The sequence below is a fragment of the Taudactylus pleione genome, unplaced genomic scaffold, assembly GCF_031769625.1.
Source record: "Taudactylus pleione unplaced genomic scaffold, aTauple2 ptg001091l, whole genome shotgun sequence".
Lineage (NCBI taxonomy): Eukaryota > Metazoa > Chordata > Amphibia > Anura > Myobatrachidae > Taudactylus > Taudactylus pleione.
In genome coordinates, this window is record NW_028285492.1 from 2,972,649 (window position 1) to 2,996,271 (window position 23,623).

Sequence of the window (23,623 nt, forward strand, 5' to 3'; positions counted from 1 at the left end):
ACTGTCATTTTTCAAACAGGTGACAGTTGGGAGCTGAGTGGCTGGAGCACCATTATCACTCGATGTTGTGAATGATAAAACTCTTGAGAAATGAGGCCTATGGGTGTCTATTCATGGAATCCTATTTATCTGAAAATAGGGCTTTTCTCAGCTTTGTGCAATTCGTAGAGCAAGTTACCGTGGAGAAGCTGATTACTTTTCCAGCAGTGTAGCCGCTCTGTGCCTGCATCGCATCACCATACTTTTGTATAGTGCGTGCGATTCAAGAAAGAACAGAAAGCTGAGCTCTCCATTTTTCACCTTCTTCCTGTTGTCTCCGCCAACTTCATGTACAGGAGCCAATCAGAGAAGCCCAGGGCATATGCATTTGCCGGGTCTCCTCTGTCCTGACTGCCCACTACCATCCCACCCCATCCCCGCTCCTCTCATACCCCTGTGCTCCTAAGGTGACCCGGCAGTGCTTAAAGTGGTCCTAGAGAAGTGGTGGAACTCCCTCCCCCCCCCATGCTTTTAAAAAAAATGGTAAGGGGTGTGGTCTGGAAAGAAAGGGGCTTAGTCACACAATAGTATTCCCAATTCAAATTACACCACACAGTAGCACAATCTTGCCAATATTGCATCGCACATAGGGCCTGATTCAGACCCGTTCGCTAGATGCGGACGCTCACTCCCTGCATATGCAAATTCAGCTAAGTGACGTCAAGGCAGGCGATCGCACAGCAAGGCATAAGCACGCCCACTATATCTTGGCGAGCGATCACTTTGTGTATGCAGACGCCCATTAGCGTATGGTGAGACGCCCACAAGCGCACGCCATCTCCAGGAAGTGTATTAAAACATTGGTACATCGAGGACCATCGGAAGCGATCGCAGCGCTTGTGGTTGCCTCTACCCTACCGCAAGCACTGCGAGGATTTCAGTGCAAAAAAAAAAGGCTGGTGATGTGTACTATGACGCTGCCTGTTACTTATGCACGCCTGTGAAATAACGTTGAGACACTCAGCACGCCTGCGTTCGCACCTTCACTCCCCCATTTACACTGGACTGCCCCTGTTACCACCCACAAACGGCCTCTCCTGTCATTTATTAAACTGGGCTGTCTTTGCAGGGTGAGCGGGTCCCGATCGCTATGAGTAGTTCGCGCATGTGCACTGCGATGCATAATCATGCGCATATTAGCGAACATCGGCAGCACCGAGTGGACGCTTGCTAGCGACCGGGTCTGAATCAGGCCCATAGTGCCCCTGATTCACATTACACCACATAGTAGTGGCCCTTATTCATGTTATGACACACAGAAGTGCCCCTTTCACACAATGCCCACAGTAGTGCCCCTAATACACATAATGCCCACAGTAGTAGTGCCCCTTATACAATGCCACTGTAGTTTTGAACCTTATGCAATGCCCTCAGTAGTGGTAGTGCCCCTTATGCAGTGCCCCCAGTAGTGGCAGTGCCCCTTATGCAGTGCCCCCAGTAGTGGCAGTGCCCCTTGTGCAGTGCCCACAGTGGTAGTGCCCCTTATGCAGTGCCCACAGTGGTAGTGCCCCTTATACAGTGCCCCATATGCAGTTTCCCAAGGAGTGGTGCCCTTTATGCAGTGCCCCCTATGTAATGCTCCAAGTAGTAGTGCCCCCACTAGTAATGCCCCTGTAGTAGTGCCCCAATAGTAATGCTCCCTGTAATAGTGCTCACAAAAGTAATGCCCCCTGTAGTAGTGCCCCCAATAGTATTGCCCCAATAGTAATACCCCCTGTAGAAGTGCCCCCAATAATAATGCCCTCTGTAGTAGTGCCTCATAGTAATGCCCCCTAGTAATGCCCCCTGTAGTAGTGCTGCTTACACACAAAAAAACAATACTTATCTTAAGCCCCACTCCTGCGTTTGTGGCCGTCCGACAGGCTGCTCCCCAAAACTATGGGGGAGACGAACTCCAGTCTCTGGCACTGTGGGGAAGGAACCGGGCGCCTGGGCAAATGGAGCCTTTCTGCAGCAACGGGCTGAGGAGGGCGGAGGAGGCGGAACTGGATCACAATATCCCGGAAGACTGCACCTGAAGCCAGGACCACAGAGGTCCTGGATTTCGCATCACTTCGCCAGACAGGTGAGTATTAATGCATGGCTGCATAACACTACTATATATCGCATTGATATTGTGTGATATATAGTGGCAATTACCGATAGCAATTTATTTTATACATGAATAGACCCCATAGTCTGTAAAGTGATAGTTAGGAGCTGATTGGTTGGTACTTTATCTCTCTCCACTTTATTTTTCTCCAAGGCTTAGTGAATAGACCCCTATGTTAGGGCTATTACACAACCTGGAAAATTCTAAACCGCTGACCAAAGCGAAACTACTTTAAGACATGAGTGGGCACATCTTAAATATCTGATTAATGATCAATTATATATATGTGCATATAATATGAGGGGTAATTTGTTACATTTTCTAAGAGGTTTCCCATCTCCTCTATTGAGTGCAAACGACCCTTATTAATGTGATTTATAAACGTCACTTATAGAGAAACCACCTATGTGAGTCTTCCTGTCCTATAATAGCTTCTCTGTCCTATAATAGCTTCTCTGAAAAATACTGGCAGAACCTATTCTCTCAATGATACCAGCAGAGCATACTCCAGAGATAATGGTCAGAGTCGTCATTAACACTTAAGGTGCATACACATGTAATGATTTTTTTAATGATTTAACTATAACGACGTCGTTATCGTTAAATCGTTTAAAAAATTTTTTCATTTTTTGGGGGTGAACGATGAACAATAATTGTCCAAGCGCGCTCCCGTTTGTAGTTTCTAGTTCATCGTTCATTCTGACAGTCCAACATAACGATTTTCGTTCAGAAAATCGTTCATGTTGTACAGAATGAATGATGAACGATGTCCATTCACTGTATGCTTGATTCATGAAAATCGTTGACAAAATCGTTCATTAATTTAGTAACCAACGATTTTTCTAAACGATTTTCGTTCACTTTTTCAAGGGAAAATCTGAACAAAAATCGTTAACGAAAATCGTTGGTTACTAAAATCGTTACGTGTGCATGCAGCATTAGCCTCCAAGTGTAAAAATAGATTCTGAGTATATGGTTCATATAATCAGGGCCGGATGGAGCTATAGCTCCAGGCCTCTCATGCAAATAGGCCCAGAGGATATGCTTGAGACTGGCAGTGTGTACAGGGCAACGATGAGACTGGCTCCATCTGTATGTTCAAAAAAGTTGATAGGTGAGTGCTCTCACCACATTACAAAGTGTATAAAGATATTTAAAATTATCCTGCCAAGAGCATCAGCTGTTAACTGCCAGTGGGATTAGTACCTTTGTTAACATCAGGGGTCCTGGTTATCAGACCCCTACCGTCCTGACATCTCTGGTAAGGATGGGCGGTGATTACTATTATGATATTTCTGTGGATGGTCACCTCTTTTAAGTCAGGGACCCGGTGGCTTTTGATTGACACCAACACACTAGTATGAGATTATAAACCTAAATATTATAACACATTTAAACAAGTATTGAATTAACTTAATGACAATGTTTAATTTGACAACATAATAAAATGAATCACTATTGATAAGTTATCCTTTAAAAATGCTCCATAGCAGGGACTTCGCTCTGCATGTGGTTCTGAAGCAGACAGCCTGTTATTTCAGAGCACATTCTGGCACTCAGTACAAAGCAAAACAAATAGTGAGCGGATACATTGCCACACAGTAATCTATCACAGCGCAGCAGGCTAATGTTTTCTTTCTACAGTTACTCTTTAACTTTTCCATTAGCTTTAAGGCAAAAAGTTACAAGACTAACATAATAATACAAGTATTGTATGTGTTTAATATTAACTCTCGTTATTTTATTGAAAGCAAATGTAGCGTGTAATCAATAATGTTTCTGGATATATACATAAACAACTGGCTACAATCCATCTGTGGTGCCTTTGTTAAGTGACCACACTATTTAAATAAAAAACACATACACACACTCGCACATATATATACATAAAAAAAAATATATATATATATATATATATATATATATATACATACACACACACACACACACAGCAGCATACTGTAAGTCCAGAACACTAGACAACCAGCACACCAATTTCAATGCAAAAAGGTAATAGTTTTAATCCAATGATAAAAGCCATCAAAAAGAAAATCAATAGACCAATAGCTAACAATGTCCGTTCATGGGAGTAAAAAAATACAGTAATGTAGTCATATAATAAAGTTCCATCATGGCACTCATCATGTATATTGAACCCTCGTTGTAGCGTCAATATAGAGAACCAATTACTTGCACAACTTGTGCTGCATAACCCAATAGGTGTATCTCACAAAGTTACTTAGCTGTAAAATGTCCATAGCATGAAAATACAATTACACACAAGGGTAGAACCCAAAATTAGAATGAATATATATATATATATATATATATATATAATATATATATATATCATTGTTATTATTACATATCACTAACGCTATGATTTCAGGTGGGTTTAGCATTAGTTGCTGTTACCTTACCGTCCGGCTTTCTGCAGCAGATTTGCAGGCGTGAGCCCTCCCCAGCACTGTGCTGTGTACAGGACTGCAGGGACTGCCTTCTCTGGTACAGTACATGCCTTCCTGTCTGACCTCTTTACCTTTCCTGTTGACTGAACTACCCAGAGCTCAGCTCAGACTCTCTGAACTAACAAAGAGTTGACCATTAACAATTTATCCAGATGACTGTGACTTACACAGATAAACAATCGATTTATGAAATGAAAAGGAATTTCAGTTAATTTTACTATACCCTGCACAATTTATTGTGTGATGTGCAGACTAGGTTTCTGTAGGAATAGATGCACAGGGCAGAGACCTGGTATTAGGAAAGCGCAGACTGAGCATGTATCTTATCCTCTAAGCTTTAGAGGGGCCTCTGCCCTTCATTATAGGTCTCCAGCACTCCACACCATATGGCCTACTCTCCCGCAATGTTCGGGAGACTCTCGGATATCAGGCGGGTCTCCTGGACGTCCCCGGGGCTGTACACTTCCCGAGTTAAGTGGGTGGTCTGGGCGAATAGATGATGTGATCCATAGGGATCGCAATGCCGCAGCAGCACTACATAAGGATGCCCACTCCACCTACACACGTATCCGAAATGGTTAGCAAGACTGCGAAAACATCGGAACAATCGAGTACCATTACAGCCTCACGCACAGTTAAGGCAGGTCAGAACTTACTCAGGAATTTCTTCAGCGCACGCTATGAAGCTTCAGGCTGTGTATGGTATCGCAGTGGCTAGTATATGCACTCCCATGCAACGCCGTTGAAATGCAGTGGCACGCCCGCTTTCGGCTGACCACACCCCCATCACCACTCACAAATGGAATTTCCTGTCAATCACTCTGCCATGGGTCTGCGTATCTTCTGCGATCGCTGTCCCGATAGCAGAGGCTAGTTCGCACACTGCCTTGCATGCGCAGTATGCAACAATCGGCTAATTGGGTGCGTATAAGCAACTGCGTTCCTTGGCCGCACTTATAAACACATAGGAAGAAGTTTGTAGTGGCATTTGCATAAAGTCGCAGATGGGTGACCGCTAATAGACGCTGCTGAGTGTGCTTCTGCTAATAGACGCTGTTGCATGTGCTGCTAATAGACGCTGTCGCGTGTGCTTCTGCTAATAGACGCTGTTGCGTGTGCTGCTAATAGACGCTGCTGCGTGTGCTTCTGCTAATAGACGCTGCTGCGTGTGCTTCTGCTAATAGACGCTGCTGCGTGTGCTTCTTTGTCTGACTCAGATTCAGGCCCACTGCCACATTATAGTGCCCCCCAATACACATTAATACCAATACAGCACAGTACAGCACAACTTACAGCAGTGTGTCCCTATACACACTGACTATACAGAGCACAGCCACTTGTGAATCTGGAGTCTGGACACAGCACAGCCAATTTACAGCAGTGTACAACGCAGCATACAGTAGCGTGTCCCTATACACATTGACTATACAGAGCACAGCTTGTGAGTCTGGACACAGCACAGCCAAAACAGCAGAGTACATCGCAACATACAGCAGTGTGTCTATACACACTGACTATACATAACACAGCCACTTGTCAGCCTGGATTCTGGATACAGCACAGCCAATTTACAGCAGAATACAACACAGTATACAGAAGCATGACCCTATACACACACTGACTATACAGAGCACAGTCACTTGTGAGTCTGGAGCCTGAGCACAGCACAGCCAATTTACAACAGAGTACAGCGCAGCATACAGCAGCATGCCCCTATACACACATTGACTATACAGAGCACAGCTTGTGAGTCTGGAATCTGGACACAGCACAGCCAATACAGCAGAGTACAGCACGGCATACAGCAGCGTGCCCCACACTGACTATACAGAACACAGCCACTTGTGAGTCTGGAGTCTGGACACAGTACAGCCAATGTACAGCAGAGAACAGTGCAGCATACAGCAGCATGCCCCTATATACACCGACTATACAGAGCACAGCCACTTGTTATAAGTCTGGACACAGCACAACCAATTTACAGTAGAGTACAACACAGCATACAGAAGCCTGCCCCTATACACATTGACTATATAGAGCACAGCTTGTGAGTCTGAACACAGCACAGCCAATACAGCAGAGTACAGTGCAACAAACCACAGTGTGTCCCTATCAACCAGCCAAAAATATTCGGCATCAGGGATAAGGAGCTCCTCACCATCTCGTTATCTGGTGCCTTAAGAGTGGAGACGTTCACTTGAGGGTGCTATTTTTCCAGTAACTACATTACTACTTTAACCAATCTACACATCTGCTCAACCTTTGTATCCCATACAATGTGATCACTATTTTTCTAGTAATTACATTTCTTGCTCACCCTGGGACTGCCAGTCCGGACTGTCATTAGCAGAAAGCGCTTCCAATGACGCTTATGCTTTGATTACGGTTATTTGGCTTCTTGAGGCTGCAGCAGATGCCGTTTCCTGTGTAGGCACAGTTTTTGTTTTAAAGTTCTTTTTATGCGCTTGCGCATTGAATGTGGACTGCGCAGTTGCTGTGTAGGGGTTTTTTGGATTGCAGCTCAGGCAACCCCCCTGTAATAAATACATGGGAGCCGCCACTGCTTTTAACACATTGCAGGGATGGGCTCCTTTTGAAGTCCATGTCCCTGCAGGTGTATTTTCATACATTACAGCGATCTATTATTTCTTATTGCTGCGAATAGCAGAAATAAGAAATTATAATTATCGGTTGTAGAACCCGGTAATTGATACATATGCCGCTTAGTGAAGGCAGAACATTACTAATACAGAAAATGTATGTACACTTAGGGCCTGATTCAGAGCCGCTCGTAAGCGGCCGCTCGTTCGTTCCGAGTGATATTCGCACATCTGCGCATGCGTATGGGTTCTAGTACACATGCACGAACCAGTCAGTGCTGTCGGAAATCGTGTGCTCGCAAAATAGCGAATGCCTGCTAATTTGAGTGACAGAATGAGGCGTTTGTGGGTGGTAACAGGGGAAGGTGCTTGAAAACGGGGAGTGGAGATCCGAACGCAGGCGTGCCAAATGGTCAAAACGGGCGTTTTAAGGGTGTGCATAATTAACAAAGCAGCGTCATCGACCACGTCACTTGGTTGTCTTTTAGCCAGAACTGCTCGCATGATTGCGGTAGGAAAATGCTACCACAAGAATAGCGAGCAGTTCATGCGCCTTTCGATGTACTCGATTCATCTAATAAATAGCGGAGATGACGTATGATGCGAGCGGCCAGGGGGCGTTTTTTACAAAAAACCGTCCGCATGTTTTGTTCGCTCGTTCAGACATAGAGGCATCAACAGACCGCAAAGAGCGAACGGTCAATTTAAATAGCCAGCCCCTTTTTCTGGACGAGCGAGCGCAAATAGCATCCGGCTCTGAATCAGGCCCTTAATCCCATGCTGGCAGATTATGGTTGAAGGAATCAGCAGAGGAATGTGACAGAGGTGACTTCCTTTCCTGTTTATGAAAGAATCAAGACATTTCCAGGACTGAATATCTCTTTCAGGAACCACGCGGTTTGTTTGCTGAGTTCGGGGCTTTGAGAACAATGTCTGGATGTTCAGGTTCTGCGGAATAGTGATGACTGATAATAACTCATGAGTCTGCAAGTTTGACATGAATGAGCGATCTCTAACCATGTGACAGAAGAAAGCCTTTCTGATAGTCAAGAAAAAAACAGTAACATGTTGCTGCTGTCTGGTGATTTTGTCGTACACTCAGATGCTAATATTAAGGAGCTGAGGATGGATACAACAGCCAGGGGTGGATTGGGAATTTAAAGTGGCCTGTTAAAATGGCCCTATGTGCGAAAAGGTGGGCATGGCCTTGTGGCAAGGGGTGTGTCCTAATGTGAAATGCCATGCCCGCAAACCATTCCCCTATTTTAGTCATGCTGGGGGCATGCCCACCGCTCCAGGAGCTGATGGGCATGCCCACAGTCCTTCTCTTCAGTGAATATACACAGCAAGCAGGTGAATGAGTATTTTCTTACCTATAGGATTTCTCTGCAACGGGGAACCTCTAAAGAAATTGATTCTCCCTGGACAGGCAGTGTCTTGAGTCGGTATTCACTATTCATGCAGGAGATCACATGGTGTGGAAGCCGCCTCCTGTTTGTGTCGCAATAAAACCAATGTCATCATCATGCAACAGAGGTTCAACCAGATAGTAACAGAAGTTTTGGTGCAGGATAAAATGTGAGTTTCCCATATCAAACAATTTTATATTAATAAAATATATTTGCTAGTTTGGCACCATTTGCAGCAGTAGTATGGTTTCATTAGAATTGTTGTCTTACTGATGACTACTGTCCAAGTAAGGCAAAGAGAGCTACCGCACTGGTTCAAATCGAAAACCCCTCAAATTTGTGTGGTAGAAAATAAACTACCTAATATCAATAAAAAAGGGGTGTGCTACCAACTACCAAATAATGTAACAAAAGAGCGGAAAAGCTGTAGTATAATGGTGCACAAACCAATTGGTACAAAATTAAAATGTAACTTTTATTAAGTATTCATTAAGAATGGGTTGGCGAAGTATTAAAGAATAATAAAGTAAAGAAAAAAGAAAAAAAATATTAAAATAGTGTGTCAAGGGTCTTATCATATCATCAAAAGAAAACTCCTTGTAGTATCTTAAATATTGGTCACTATACTGTCATCTTTATTTCAGATGACTAATCAATATGTGTCTCTATTCTGTCTTATCTATTGATTACAGTATATAATTCCAATAGATAATTTATAGAATTATAATCGGGCTGAAAGACTACATAGGCAGCCCCCGGCCCTGCAACTTACCCCACACGGCCACGTCAGATGCCGTCGTCACCCACGGACCCGCGCATTTCCTAACCCCCTCGATGGCACCGCAACCTCAGATGCTCCGTGGGTCTGCACAGTGTGCATGCCTGGAGCATCCAGAGCTGTGATTCTGGTGCAGGATACCTTTCCAGACACCCTGCTAGCCAGATGCAAGGACCGTGAGGCAGCAACAGTTATGTGTGTCAGCGGCACTGTGTGTCAGCGGTCACACACCCCTAGATACCCACCTGGGTAACACATCCCCAGACTGACCGGAGCCCCAGAAAGAGAACCCCACCGGAGCACCAATCCCCAATGAGCTAATGGAAATCATTGGTGAATCCAAACAAAAAAAAAAAACAACCCATTAACTTCCTTTAGTGATCAGAATTCACTGACAGGACACAGAAATTATATAACAATGGAAAAGTAACCAGGTCAGTTCAAAGAGTAAATGTATACACCAGTGGATACCCTGTAGTCACTGAACAGCCCTGTACTTAACCAGTGCAGTGATATATTTAGCAGTAACTTGATTGTGCAGCTGTACTCACAGTTCCTTATGTAACAGACTCTCAGCATGGATTGGAGCATAAAGACCACCAGGCGGTGACTGTATGTTGGAAGCGGTGCAGGATGCAAGCACTGAATGACGCTGTGGATGCAGTATATCGCAGGGTCTCACTGAGCTAAGTGGAACACGTTCATGTTCCAATACAGCGCTCTAAAAAAGTGACAAGATGACCCATTTGCAAAAAGTACAAGTGGCGACCATCTTGGTTAGAGCATGCAGCCTTCCTGAAGGAGCCAATATGGAGACTGCACAGTAGAGCTCTTATGGCTTCAACATAAAGATGGTGTCTTCTGAACTGATTTAAGACCTCCTTAGTATTCTCAGGGGCACCAAGAGCCGTGCCAGGGCCGGGGGGAGAAGGGGGTGTGGCCTAATCATGGAATATGTGGCCACGCCCACCTTAGGAAAGAAAAAAACAACACATTTTTGCAGCAGTGCTAAGCTCAGCGCATAGCCAGTGGGAGGCGTGATCAGTGTGATCGCTCTCCCCACAGGCATTGGAGGATGCTGTGGCTGCTGCTTAGCAGCCGGGAGCAGTCTCCCAGTGCAGCCCAGCACACAGCAGCATGTGCTGGGCTACTTTCATGTAAGAGGGAGGCGGGCGGGACCGGGCCCCTCCAGCAAGCCCGGGCCCGGGTAATTTGTACCAACTCCCCCCCCCTCTCTGCGCCCCTGAGTATGCTGTCTATGGGTCTGGTTTTGGTTCAAATTCGACGTCCAGTTCTAGTTTTGACAAAATGCTGTGACTGGTTTATGTTTTGGCTTTGTATTTTTTCCAAAAAGTGCCAAAAAAAACTAAAATCACAAATTTTGGGGCTTTTTTTTGTTCCTAGAGTATTATTAACCTCAATAACATTAATTTCCACTAATTTCCAGTCACTTTTGATCACCTCACAGCTCAAAATATTGTTTTCATCCACTTTAGACCAAAGGCTGCAGCAAGCTGGCTAGTTACTAAGCAACAGAGCAGCGGCACAAACACAGCAGTTTATAGCACCTCTTTGAAACATTGCCACACAGCAGAAAAGAAAAGTGGTGCAAGATGGAATTGTCCTTGGGAGCCTGTGCTGAAAACTCTTTCTGAGTATATACTGGAGGGTGGGCAGCTTACGCAAAGCCAGTTTGTACAAGGGCCTCCAAATTGCCTTTTTTTCCCCTCCAGTACTCAAAGGGACTCTGTGACATGCCTATTTGTACAGTGTCATGAAAATAAATCTCCACCAATCTTTGGACGGTGACCCTATCAGATGGAGCTATGGTAGAGGTGTCACTAATTTAGTGCAGTTCTTTTAGATCCAACCATATGTCAAAATGTTGTGTTGACTCCTCTGCATTACCATTGGGTCTTTTGGGAAAGCTTAGTTTTCCCTGGCAGCTGCCTGAGAAACTGAAGAAGGAGACGTTGTTGTGTAGTGTACCACTTGAGCTGCCAACTTGCTCACCAGGAGTTCTTTGCATCTCTTAAGAGCTGTGTCAGCTGGAAAGAAAGACATGATGTACAACTTAAACCAAGGATCAAGTACGGTCACCAAAATTTAGTGATCCGATTTCAAAATATTGACGACCCTTGGATCCTGGCGAACCAAATAAAGGAATTGATCTACAAGTCCAACATACTTAGCGGAATCGCTTCGTTTAATCTCCTCCTTCAATTTCTCAAGTAGATTTTCCAAAAGTTTAATTAGGAGAATCACCTGACTCAAGCTAGCAGTATCTGAACTCACTTCACAGGTGACTTCTTGGAAGGGTTTCAGCACCTTGCACAAGACGGAAAGTATTCTCCACTGCGCTGGACTAAGCTACATTCTCCCTATGTTGGGTAATTGCATAGCTTTGGATGGCTTTTTGCTGTTCCTCCATCTGTTAAAGCATATAAATGGTTGAATTCCACCATGTTACCACCTCTTGCTTCAGTTAGTGGCAGGGCAAATTAAACTGTTTTTGCAAGTGCTGCAATCTCCTGCATGCTGTGGCTGAATGGCAAAAATGTCCCAAAATTTTTCGGGACACAGAGAGCATCTCCTGCATGGTCCTGTCATTTAAACCCTGATTGTGTTAGCAAAACATGGTGTCATGACCCTGGCTAGTTTTTCACCTTTTGCCTTGAGACTTACCCCTGTCAACTGTCCCGTGGATCTGTATGTGTAATTCACCTGGGAGATCTGTCCTGATCATGCTGGCTGCAACACTTCTGTGTATACATTTGGACTGTGCTCCTTTCTACATTGATTATTCACCTGGGTCCTTTCCTGTATGTGAACACTGCTAGTCTTGATTGGAATCGCAGGTGTAGTTCTGACTTTCAGTACTGCAGATATGTTTGCTCCCTCTGCATGTTGTGCCCTCCACCACTCAGAATGCTACTGCCAGACCACCTGACTGTGTCCACCAATTCCTGCTAGACCAAGGGTATAAACATCCTCCTCTGATAGCATTCAGGGCCTGAACATCTCATTACTTCCCATGGTGTACAGATTGTGCTATTTCTGTCTCTCTGTGTACAAGTGTATGCCAGGTTCCTGCTGGTTCCCAGACCAGTTCATCTAGTAATCCTGTTGGCAGCAATACCTGGCATATCTAGAAATCCTGCTGGTTCCCAGACCAGTTCATCTAGTAATCCTGCTGACAGCTATACCTGGCGTATTCAGAAATCCTGCTGGTTCCCAGACCAGTTCATTCAGCAATCCTGCTAATAGCAATACTTGGCATATCCAGAAATTCTGCTGGTTCCCAGACCAGTTCATCTAGTAATCCTGCTAATAGTTGTGCTATTTGTGCTGTCTCTCTGTGTACAAGTGTATGCCAGGTTCCTGCTGTGTACAAGTGTATGCTATTTGTGCTGTCTCTCTGTGTACAAGTGTATGCCAGGTTCCTGCTGGTTCCCAGACCAGTTCATCTAGTAATCCTGTTGGCAGCAATACCTGGCATATCTAGAAATCCTGCTGGTTCCCAGACCAGTTCATCTAGTAATCCTGCTGACAGCTATACCTGGTGTATTCAGAAATCCTGCTGGTTCCCAGACCAGTTCATTCAGCAATCCTGCTAATAGCAATACTTGGCATATCCAGAAATTCTGCTGGTTCCCAGACCAGTTCATCTAGTAATCCTGCTAATAGTTATACTTGGTGCAGCCAGAAATCCTGCTGGTTCCCAGACCAGTTGAATCAGCAATCCTGCTAACAGCTATACCTGGCACATCTGGAAATCCTACTGGTTCACAGTCCAATTCAGCAAGTCTATCTACTGGTTCTCAGTCCAATTCTGCAAGACTACCTACTGGTACCCCGTCCAGCTCAGTAAGCCTTCCTGCCGGTCCAAGTCCGGTTCCTCCAAGTTTTCTACTGGTTCCACTCCAACATTACAAGTTTTCTGTTCCTGTCATTTATCATCAAAGGCAGTTCTCACTACATACAGTTCATATGCAAATAGAGCTATTTCCATCATCCATGGTTCCATTCAAGCCGGTCTCTGCTGAATCCAGTTCGACACCTGAGTCAGGTAACTCTCAAGCACCAACCGTGACACATGGGATGTGTTGAATTCACCCAGCTGTAATGCTCTCACAATATTTGTGGCGTTATCAGAAATCCTGAGGAGAGTCCAAGTGGGGTAAGCCATTTTGCTATGATATCCCTCAGTTTTTCTAAGAGGTTGTCAGCAGTATGCCTCTTAGTGAAGCCGGTTATATCTATGGACTTCATTACAGAATCGCCCTCATGTCAGGGCTTCAATGCTATCTGGGTGGCGGTGGACAGGTTTTCAAAGGCAGCTCATTTTGTTCCATTGAAAAGTATGCGTTCAGCCCCAAAGTTGGCAGACACTTTCATTAAAGACATTTTCAGGCTGCATGGATTTCCCAAGGAAATCGTTTTGGACCAAGGGGTGCAGTTTACATCCAGGTTTTGGAGAACACTCTGTAAGTGTTTTAATATCTGCCTGAACTTGTCTTCTGCATATCACCCCCAGTGTAACGGGCAGATGGAACGTATAAATCAAGATCTTGAGAAATTTATCAGAATTTATGTCTCCGCTAATCAAGACAACTTGGTCTCTCTGTTGCCATGGGTGGAATTTACCCATAATAATCTTTCATGAGATGTCTGGGTTTTTTCCCTTTTTCATTCAGAATGGGTTTCATCATGTCTTGCCAGAGTTACCATCTTGCCAGTCAGTTCCCCTCTCAGAAGTTCGTGCTACCACTGGGCAGTTTATCAAAATTTGGAGCGAGGTGTAAATGAATCTGTGCAAAGCCTCTTCGAGGTCCAAATTCTTTGCTGACAGGAAGAGGAGGGGGGTTTCCTTTACTGAGACCTGGTGTGGTTTGTCACCATTTACGATTGAAGGTTCCCACTATGAAAATTCGCCCCCTGATTCATTGGTCCCTTCCAGAGTCTCCAGGTGATCAATGCAGTGACATTTTGTCTGAAGCTCCCTGGCACACCCAGAATTCCTAATGTGTTTCATGTCTCCCTTCTCAACCTCTGGTGATTAATCGGTTTTCCGCATCCTGCAGTCCTCCCTCTGCGATTCCAGTGGATCATCAGGAGGAATAAGCGTTGTCGTAGATCTTGGATTCCAGGATTTCTAAATGTTCTGTTCAGTTTCTGGTAGACTGGAAGGGGTATGGTCCCGAAGAGTGCTGTTGGATGAAGGCTTTGGATGTTTGTTCCTCTCAGCTTCTTCAGAAGCTCCACCAAAAATTTCCTGACAAGCCATTTGTGGGGTGTTTGTTGCCCACCTCTAGAGGGTGGGTAATGTTGCTGAACGCCAGGCACTGGTCATCACATACCAGGTCTAGCCCGACGTCGGGCAGCAGGCATGTAGTCCCTGGTGCCCACTGCTGACCGCTTGGGTCCCGACTCTCCCCTTACTACCCCTGCAGTGGGTCCAGATCACAGGTGGCCGCGGCTTCCATAGGGATGCATGCACCATGCTGTGTAAAATTGTATGTAGAGTATATAAGGGAGTTCTTGTGCACAATCCAGTACCAAAGTATAGGTTCTCAACCATACTCCAACATTCCTAGAGATTCTTACTGTTCGCCCCTGTCCTCTGACCTTATTCCGTCTCATCCCTGGTACTGCGCTTGATATTCTGGTTTGACCTTGGCTATTCCTTGTGACCCGTTTACATCTGATCCTTGGTACCACATTGTCCATTTGGCTGTGACCCGGCTCGTCGACTACGCTTTCTTTTTACACTGATTTATTCCAGTATACACCAGCACCTGTATTAGAGAACCTAGTCTGAGTGTCGGACGCAGCTAAGACCAAACCTCCTTGCAGGGGTCTCTGGTGTATACCGCCGGAATGTTAGACTCTGCGCCTCAGTACTGGGTCTCAACAATCACTAAATACTGGCTAGCATCCATTATCCATCCAGGAATTGTGACAATCAAGTTTAGATGACATTGAATGACTTGTATCATCATCATGACTGGTTGCAGCAGCTGCAGCAATAGTATTTGGTTTCTCTAAACTGATCAGTATTACTTTTTTTTTACTGGCAGCTCGGCTCAAACTGTGTGGAGTCAGACCGCTTTTACGCATGCTCATTGGGGTATAGAGAGTACCGAGCTAGAGTGACAAACAAATTATACGACAATATTTTTTTTATTTCTTTAACTGTCAGCTCAGCTCATACTGCGTGGAGTCACAGGGCTTAAGTGAAGTGAACAAAGTGCACTGGGATACAGAGTGTACTGGGGTAGGTAGAGTGCATAGAACAGTACAAACAAATTAGACAATATATTTTTTTCCTTTTTTGTTTTTTTAACTGACAGCTCGGCTCACACTGCATGGAGTCACAGGGCTTACATGAAGTGAAAAAAGTGCACTGGGGTACAGAGCATACTGGGGTAGGTAGAGTGCACAGAACAGTACAAATTATACAAGCACAGCTTGTGGATGGACACAGCACAGCCACTTGTAGCAGATGGACACTGCACAGACACTTAGATGGACACTGCATAGCCATTACATGGACACCGTGCAACCACTGAGATGGCCACCACACAACCATTTAGATGGACACTGCACAGCCACTGAGATGGACACTGCACAGCCACTTAGATGGGCACTGCACAGCCACTGAGATTGACACCACACAGCCGCTTATATGTATTTCACACAGCCACTTGTAGATGGACAAAACAGCAGAGCACCGCACACAGCAGTGTGACTGGAGTGAAATGACACTGCCCTGGCTGCGGGAACCTTATATCGAATCCAAAACCTGCGACAAACCCGACACCAGGTGGATGAGGTTTTGCCTCCATTTGGAATTCGAGACTGGCAGGAAAACCCGAGCCAGGGCTTGTATTGACTTGGAAATCAGAAGTTCGTGGTGGCTTGGATTCAAGGTAATCATAACTGCTCATGTCTAATTAGGATATCAAGGTATACAATGAACCAATAAAGCACATCACCAAAAATGAAGTTGATAAAGCTCTTTACAGCAGTTGTAGGTTTACATAGGGCCCGATTCAGAGATGGATGCAGGTTCCTGCTAGTTAGCAAGCTGCAGAGGTGCGAATCTGAAAAAATGCAACTACCTTGTGAATTCCTATTTAACCTCTATATCATAAAGTCGCTATTTAGTGTTGCGTACACATGACATAATCGCTTTCCAAACTTTGAGTGTGGTTCCAAAGCACAAAAGTTATTATTCACATAAAAGCAGATAGTTACACGCCTTGATCTATAATACAATTAGCGCAAAGGTTATACAATATACAAGGTACAGTCGATACATACGCATGCGCTCTGGATCCAGATTTCCCGGCATCAACTATGAAACCTCCGTCAACAGAAAAAGAAAGATGACTAACTACCAGATCCAGGGTGCTTGCATTTAAACCCTTGCAGAGATAGGCAATACAATAGAACAAGTTGGCATAATCCCATTGGTTCTTCTGTTACGATGCAGTTCATAGGTCAGTTTGTATTGTAATTGTTCAGCCTCCAACAGCTCTTTGTGTCCATTTTTCCCGCCGAAGAACAAGTCTAAACTGGCTAATAAATATTACATTACAGAGTACATTACAATGCCTATCTCTCTATGATCCATAATTCGCAGACGCATGTTGCGATCTCCTTGCCAATGGAACCGGAGATCTGTAAATAAACAGTGGTTTAGAATGGCACCAAACATGGTCTGCTTATCATGTACTAAACCCTAGATATCAAACATATGTATTTCACAATAGACTTGATAACATATAAAACCTTTAATATTAACCTTAATGCTAGAGAACCTTTATGTGTAAGTATGCAGTGTTGTGGGGATATTGAGAAAATATGCTAGTATGCGTTGTGCATCTACGGGTTTGTGGAGTACACCATGGTACGTGCTTTGCCGGGTTGTTCATATTATATGTTGTAATAAATGTACGTATTTGTATAATGAGGACTTTTAACCTGGGGCAGTGGCAGACGCACAACGCTAATAATCCTAACAGTGCTGTATACGGGGTATCGTACAGTTGCTAATATGCGTGGTGCGTTTTAGATGCAGAGTGCTTTAATAAACAGCGCAACTGCGCTGTGCGTCTTGTATATTATATGTATGATTTAATGTGTGTAATGGGTATGGTAGGGTTTTTAACAATATGCGGTAGCAATGTAATCGCACGATGCTAATAATAGCATATTAGCATCGCACAGAATGGTTTCAGGCTGACGACGCAAGATGGCGTCGTCAGGGGCAACATAAAATGGCGTCGTGCAGATATTAATTTTACAATTTAGGTCTCAGCCAATCATCCGGCTTCGACAACCTCTAAAAAGCATAGAGACCCATCACAGCCATTGCAACCTGGAATGCAGCTGCGTACACCGCCACAGCCCATACACAGGTCCACCATGTTAGCAGTCCAGAGTAGCCACCCAAGGGCCAGACACGCCGGTGGTATGTTTTCTGTGTACAGAATTGCAGACGCCTGCCGGTACCTGCCTCTAAAACGGCTCCACCACACCTGTGTTTACCCAACCACTCCCCCCGTCACCTCCCTCATATGCTCCATTTCCACCCCCCAATCGCTGCCTTCCTGTCAACCTCTCTCGATCACAGGAGTGCTTCCGCAGGATCACACGCACAGTCTTCCGATAATCGCTCAGCAATGTAAATATCGGATCCACGCCCATAGTTAATAAAGGCATTTCTATTATTACTCATAATATCCATCCCTGGTACCCATCCCTGGTGCCTTCTTCCACTTGTACCCTGTCTGAAGCAAATGAGGTTGTGGACTAAAATTTGGAGAAGATGGCTGCTCTTTTAATTTGGTTGAATAGTTTAGAAATGAAAGGTATAGGATACCTGTTCTCTGTTGTGTAGCCAGGGGGTTGCAGTTGGAGCGATCGCTCCACCAGCTGAAGACCAGGCTCTAATTGGTGTCTATGCCGATCCCAGCAGTGCCCCGGATCTTTTTATTGCAATATCAAGAGGTGCTATTACCTTGGAATAATGACACTTGTTGCTGTGTGGTGGTAGTGGGATCACCTGCAATTAATGTTGAACATAGTAAGCTGCTATGCTGAATGACTGGTGGAATAAGTGAAACAACTAGATCATACATATATAATTAGAAATTCTGCACTGCTCTTAAGCTAGATACACAAGTTGGAATACTGCGGCCGTTCTCGGGTCATTGACTAAAAATCTCAGTGAACCAAAGCCCTGATTCAGAGGCGGACGCACTTTCAGAGCGCTCGCTCTGAATCAGGGCGGCATTTTTTTTTTTTTTTGAGCCGGCCTTCTGGCCGCTCGCTAAGCTGTGGGTGACCACCCACAGCTTTAGTGAGCGGCCAGGTGACGGTGAGCAGCCAGGTTGTGGTAGGGTCTCGTCTGCCGCAAGCCCGAGTGAGCTTCCGGCTCTAATAGAGCCAGAAGCTCCCTACTGACATCACTCGTGATGTCTGTGGGGCCGCCCCCAAACGGCAGGCGTTCCTTCGGGAACGCCTCTGTTTGGCAAGCCACCCCCCCGACCCGCCTACAAAACGGGGTGAGCTGTCAATCAATATCGACAGCCGCCCATCTTGTAGTGAGCCCAGGAGCGACGGAGCTGCTGTCGCTCGCTGGGGCTCGCGCATGCACACGCCGGAGCCGGTTCCGGCATGCGCAGTGGGGGACCTGAATCAGACCCCAAGTTTGTATTTACTTAATGCAAGGGGTTATTTGCAAATAAATCTCAAAAAATGTTTGAAAGTCCATGAAAATATGCAGACACATAGGGGTATATTTACTAAAGAGCGATTTTAATGAATTTTGATTGATTTAAAATCAATCAACATCGATGTTGTGCTTCTAGGGCTAAATCCCACATTTACTAATAAATAAAAAAAAAACAATAAAAAAATTGTGTTAGTAAATGTGTTATGTAGCCCCAGAAACCCAACATCGATGTTGATCGATTTTAAATCAATCAAAATTTAATTCAAATTGTCCTTTACTAAATATAGTAAATATACCCATTTGTCTGTATGCATATTTTCCCCATAGTGTCACTGACTATTTGTTTTCTATAAGTCTATGCTCGGGAGCATACAACTCCACCCCACACTCCACTAACCTCTTCTCCCTTGTGGAGTTTGAAACTTATATAGTAAGCGAAAAAGTGTGTGTCTGTTTGTCCTTTATGCATGGCCAGAGTTTTCTACCTAGCTCCACCAAATTTGGCATGGGGGTGTCGTTTGAAGTTAGTCAGGGCTGTGGAGGTCTACATGGTGTCCACCAAGTAGGCCGTGGAGCCTCTGATTTAAAATTTTTGTTTAAGCAAGTTCGCTCAGGATGTCTTCCAGTGCCTAAAACTGCACAGATCTGGAGGCACAGGCTGACATGTACCAGTAGAGTGCAGGCAGAGCTCCAACGGAAAAACAGTGAGTCGGAGGATCAACTGTCACACTGCACCTGCACTGACAGTTACTAACTTCCTCCAAGCACATTTTCATATGCCATGGCCTACAATGTTGGTGTTAGGCACGTACGTGACTCTTATGAGTATTAGTCCTGCAACAGCCTTGAGGGCTGGAATTCTTGGCTAGATGCGGCCATACAACAGCTTTGAGAGCTGGCAGACAACTTGGCAAGGTGGGCTTGAAGGCCATAGGTGATGAAGCGGCCTTTGGGCCGTACAGCAGTCTTGAGGGCTGGAGTAACTTGGCAGGTTGCAGCCTTTCGGCCGTGTAGCAGCCTGTGAGCTGTGTAGCAGCCTCTGGACTGTGTAGCAGCCTTGAGGGCTGGAGTAACTTAGCAGGTTGCAGCCTTTAGGCCGTTTAGCAGCCTCTGGGCTGGGTAGCAGCCTTGAGGGCTGAATAAGATTGGCAAGATGTGGCAGATGAAGATCTGTGCAATAATAGAGTCACTGGCGTTGGTACACCTGATAGCTCACTGAACACGCTGGATTGTGGCCTGTGCCGCTGTGTTGACACAAGCAGCTGACGCTGTAGTGTGGCCTGTGCCGGCGGGTTAACACAAGCAGCTGATGCTGTAATGCGGCCTGTGATGCCAGGTTGACACGAGCAGCGCACGCTGGGCTGCGTACTCTGGACACAGAGTACTGTCCATGTGGCCTGGATGACATGAACGGCAGAGGACAGGTATGCGAACCATGCCGCCTGGATGACACAAATGGCAGAATAATACAATACAAAAGACAGGAGAACTGGAGCTCAACTGGGTGACAGGAGACTAAGCCAGAACCAGAAACACGAATACTCTATCACCGGCATGGAGTGAAGGGCTAGCTGTAAGTTAACAGATACAGGGTCCAATCAGAAGAAGCCCTGCAAGCCTCCCTAATGGCAGACCAGTGTGCAGCTGGTCTGTGCACACTGATAAGACAATTAACTAGTGTGCAGCTGATACTGCACACAAGCAGACAGTTAATTACTAAACACATGTGAACAGCACACAGAGAGACATGTAATGCAAAGTTCTAGTAGCAGCTAAAACTGAACTGCAGCCAAGATGATCTGCTAACCGCAGATCCTAACAGTACCCCCCCCCCTACCTTGACGAGGGGTTAAGGAGCCCCTGTACCCTGGATTGTCCGGAAAGTCCTAGAAGAACCTTCTCTTCAGGGTAGGAAGCATGCAAAGAGCTTTCTGGAACCCAGGAACACTCCTCCGGTCCATACCCCTTCCAGTGAAGAAGAAAGTGAAGAGATTTACAAGATATTCTGGAGTCCAGGATCTTCTCCACAACAAACTCCTGGCGCCCCTGGACGAGTACTGGTGAAGGCCTGACTGAATGCCTAGGTGTAAATCTGGAGGAGAGCAACACCGGCTTCAGGAGAGAACAATGGAAGGTACTGTTGATCATAAGAGTCCTTGGTAACTTCAGCCGAAAGGCTATGGGATTAACCTGGGCAATGATGCAAAATGGGCCGATGAACTTAGGCCCCAACTTTTGTGACCTCTGACGCAGATTAATATTTCTGGAAAACAGCCAAACTAGGTCTCCAACTCTAAAATTACAGGGAATATGGTGCTTGTCAGCCCACACCTTGGACCGCCAAGATGCTTGACGTAGTGCATGATGTACCTTCTTCCAGACTGTCTGTAGCCTTGAAACGGATGAAGAAGAGGTACTAGTAGTAGAGGATTCAAACGAATTACTCATAGGATGCATCCCAGAGTTGCAATAAAAAGGAGATATGGGAGGAAGAAGAATGGCAGGACTTGCTATATGCGAATTCTGCAAAGGGCAACAGTGGAACCCAATTGTCCTGGCATATGGAAATGAAACAACGGAGGTATTGTTCCAAGTATCGATTAGCACGCTCCGTCTGACCGTTGGACAGCGGATGGTAGTCCGAGGATAAGCTCACATTGATGCCCAGCTCAGCACAGAAACATCTCCAAAATCGGCCACAAATTGTGTTCCACGATCAGAGACTATATCCACGGGAAGTCCATGAAGCCTGAAGATATGTTGCAGAAATAGTACTGACAGTTCCTTGGCAGATGGTAATTTGGCAAGAGGAACAAAATGTACCATCTTGGAGAACCAGTCTACAATGGCCCAAATGAAAGAATACCGGGAAGACAGAGGAAGATCTACAACAAAGTCCATAGAAATATGGGTCTTCTGCCTAGATGGGTGTAGGCAGAGGATACAGGAGACCTTGAGGAGTGGTTCGGAGGGTCTTAATTCTAGAACAGACATCACATGCTAGGACAAATTCACGAGTATCTCGGGACATGGACTGCCACCAGACAGAAGAAGTTCTAAAGTTCTAGCGATGCCTAGATGACCCACTGCCTTAGACGAATGGAAGTCCTCCAACACATCCTTGCAAAGTTTTTCAGGGACAAAGAGCACACCTGACGGTTTTTCAAGAAGGGCTTCAGTCTGACAAGCCCTGAGAGAATCTGCCAGTCTGCCAGAGTCCTGGTAATGGCAAAATGGATCCTGGAGGTTGGAATGATGGTCTCTTCTTAGGCTCTTGGGGGAAGCTTGATAGAGAAACTTCGGGAAAGCGCATCCGCCTTAATATTCTTAGACCCCGGTCGGAATGAGATTACATAATTGAACCGGGTGAAGAATAGGGCCCAATGAGCCTGTCTCACATTCAACCTCTTCGCTGTATCAATGTAGGCCAGATTCTTGTGGTTTGTGAGCACCATCACTACATAGTTAGCCCCATCTAACCAATGCCTCCAATCCTTAAAGGCCCACTTAATGGCCAAAAGTTCCCAGTTGCCGACGTCATAATTTTTCTCTACTGAATCAAATTTCCTGGAAAAGAACGCACATGGATGAAGCTTGCCATCTCTAACATCCTTCTGCGAAAGGATAGCTCCCACTCCAATCTCAGATGCGTCCACCTCAACAATAAATGGAAGCTCTGGATTGGGATGCCGGAGGACAGGAGCAGACACAAAAGCCACCTTAAGTGTGTTAAATGCTTGATAGGCCCCAGGTGACCAACGAGCGACCTCAGCTCCTTTCTTGGTAAGTTCTACAATGGGCGAGACAATAGAGGAGAAAGACTTCACGAACCTGCGATAATAGTTTGCAAAACCCAGGAACCGCTGGGCGGCCTTCAGCGTAGTGGGTTGTTCCCAATCCAGGACGGCCTTCACCTTGCCGGGATCCATAGAGAAACCTTGAGAGGACATGTTACCCAGGAATGATACCTCCTTTACATCAAACTCGCATTTCTCAAATTTGGCATACAAGTTGTTCTTCAGTAGCCTTTGTAAGACCTGCCTCACATGTTTACAATGTTCATCCATGGACTTCGAATAGATGAGGATATCATCTAGATAGACCACTGCAAAGACTCCAGAGAAATCCCTTAACTCCTCATTAATTAAATCTTGAAAGATGGCTGGGGGATTGGAGAGGTGAAACGGCATGACAAGATATTCAAAGTGTCCTGAATGGGTGTAAAATGCCGTCTTCCACTCGTCTCCTTCTCTAATGCGGATGAGGTTGTATGTGCCTCTAAGATCAATCTTAGAGAATATGGAGGCCTCGCGCAGTTGGTCTAAGAGAACAGAGATGAGTGGCAAGGGATAGGTGTACTTGACTGTGATCTTATTCAGTCCGCGCAAGTCAATGCAGGGTCAGAGAGATCCATCCTTCTTCTGGACAAAGAAAAACCCCGCTCCCACTGGAGATTTAGAAGGAAGAATGAATCACTTATCCAGAGCCTCTT

The 23,623-nt window shown here is 45.4% G+C and overlaps 1 protein-coding gene across 1 annotated transcript in view; it reads right to left on the bottom strand.

The window, feature by feature from the left end:
* Positions 1 to 8,621, bottom strand: part of SH3TC1 (SH3 domain and tetratricopeptide repeats 1) — an 81,654-nt gene extending 73,033 nt beyond the window's left edge. The window contains exon 1 of the mRNA XM_088461742.1: positions 8,573 to 8,621. The gene's annotated coding sequence lies outside the window, so the exon portion shown is untranslated. The remainder of the gene's footprint in view (positions 1 to 8,572) is intronic.
* Between the last annotated feature and the right edge of the window lie 15,002 nt (positions 8,622 to 23,623).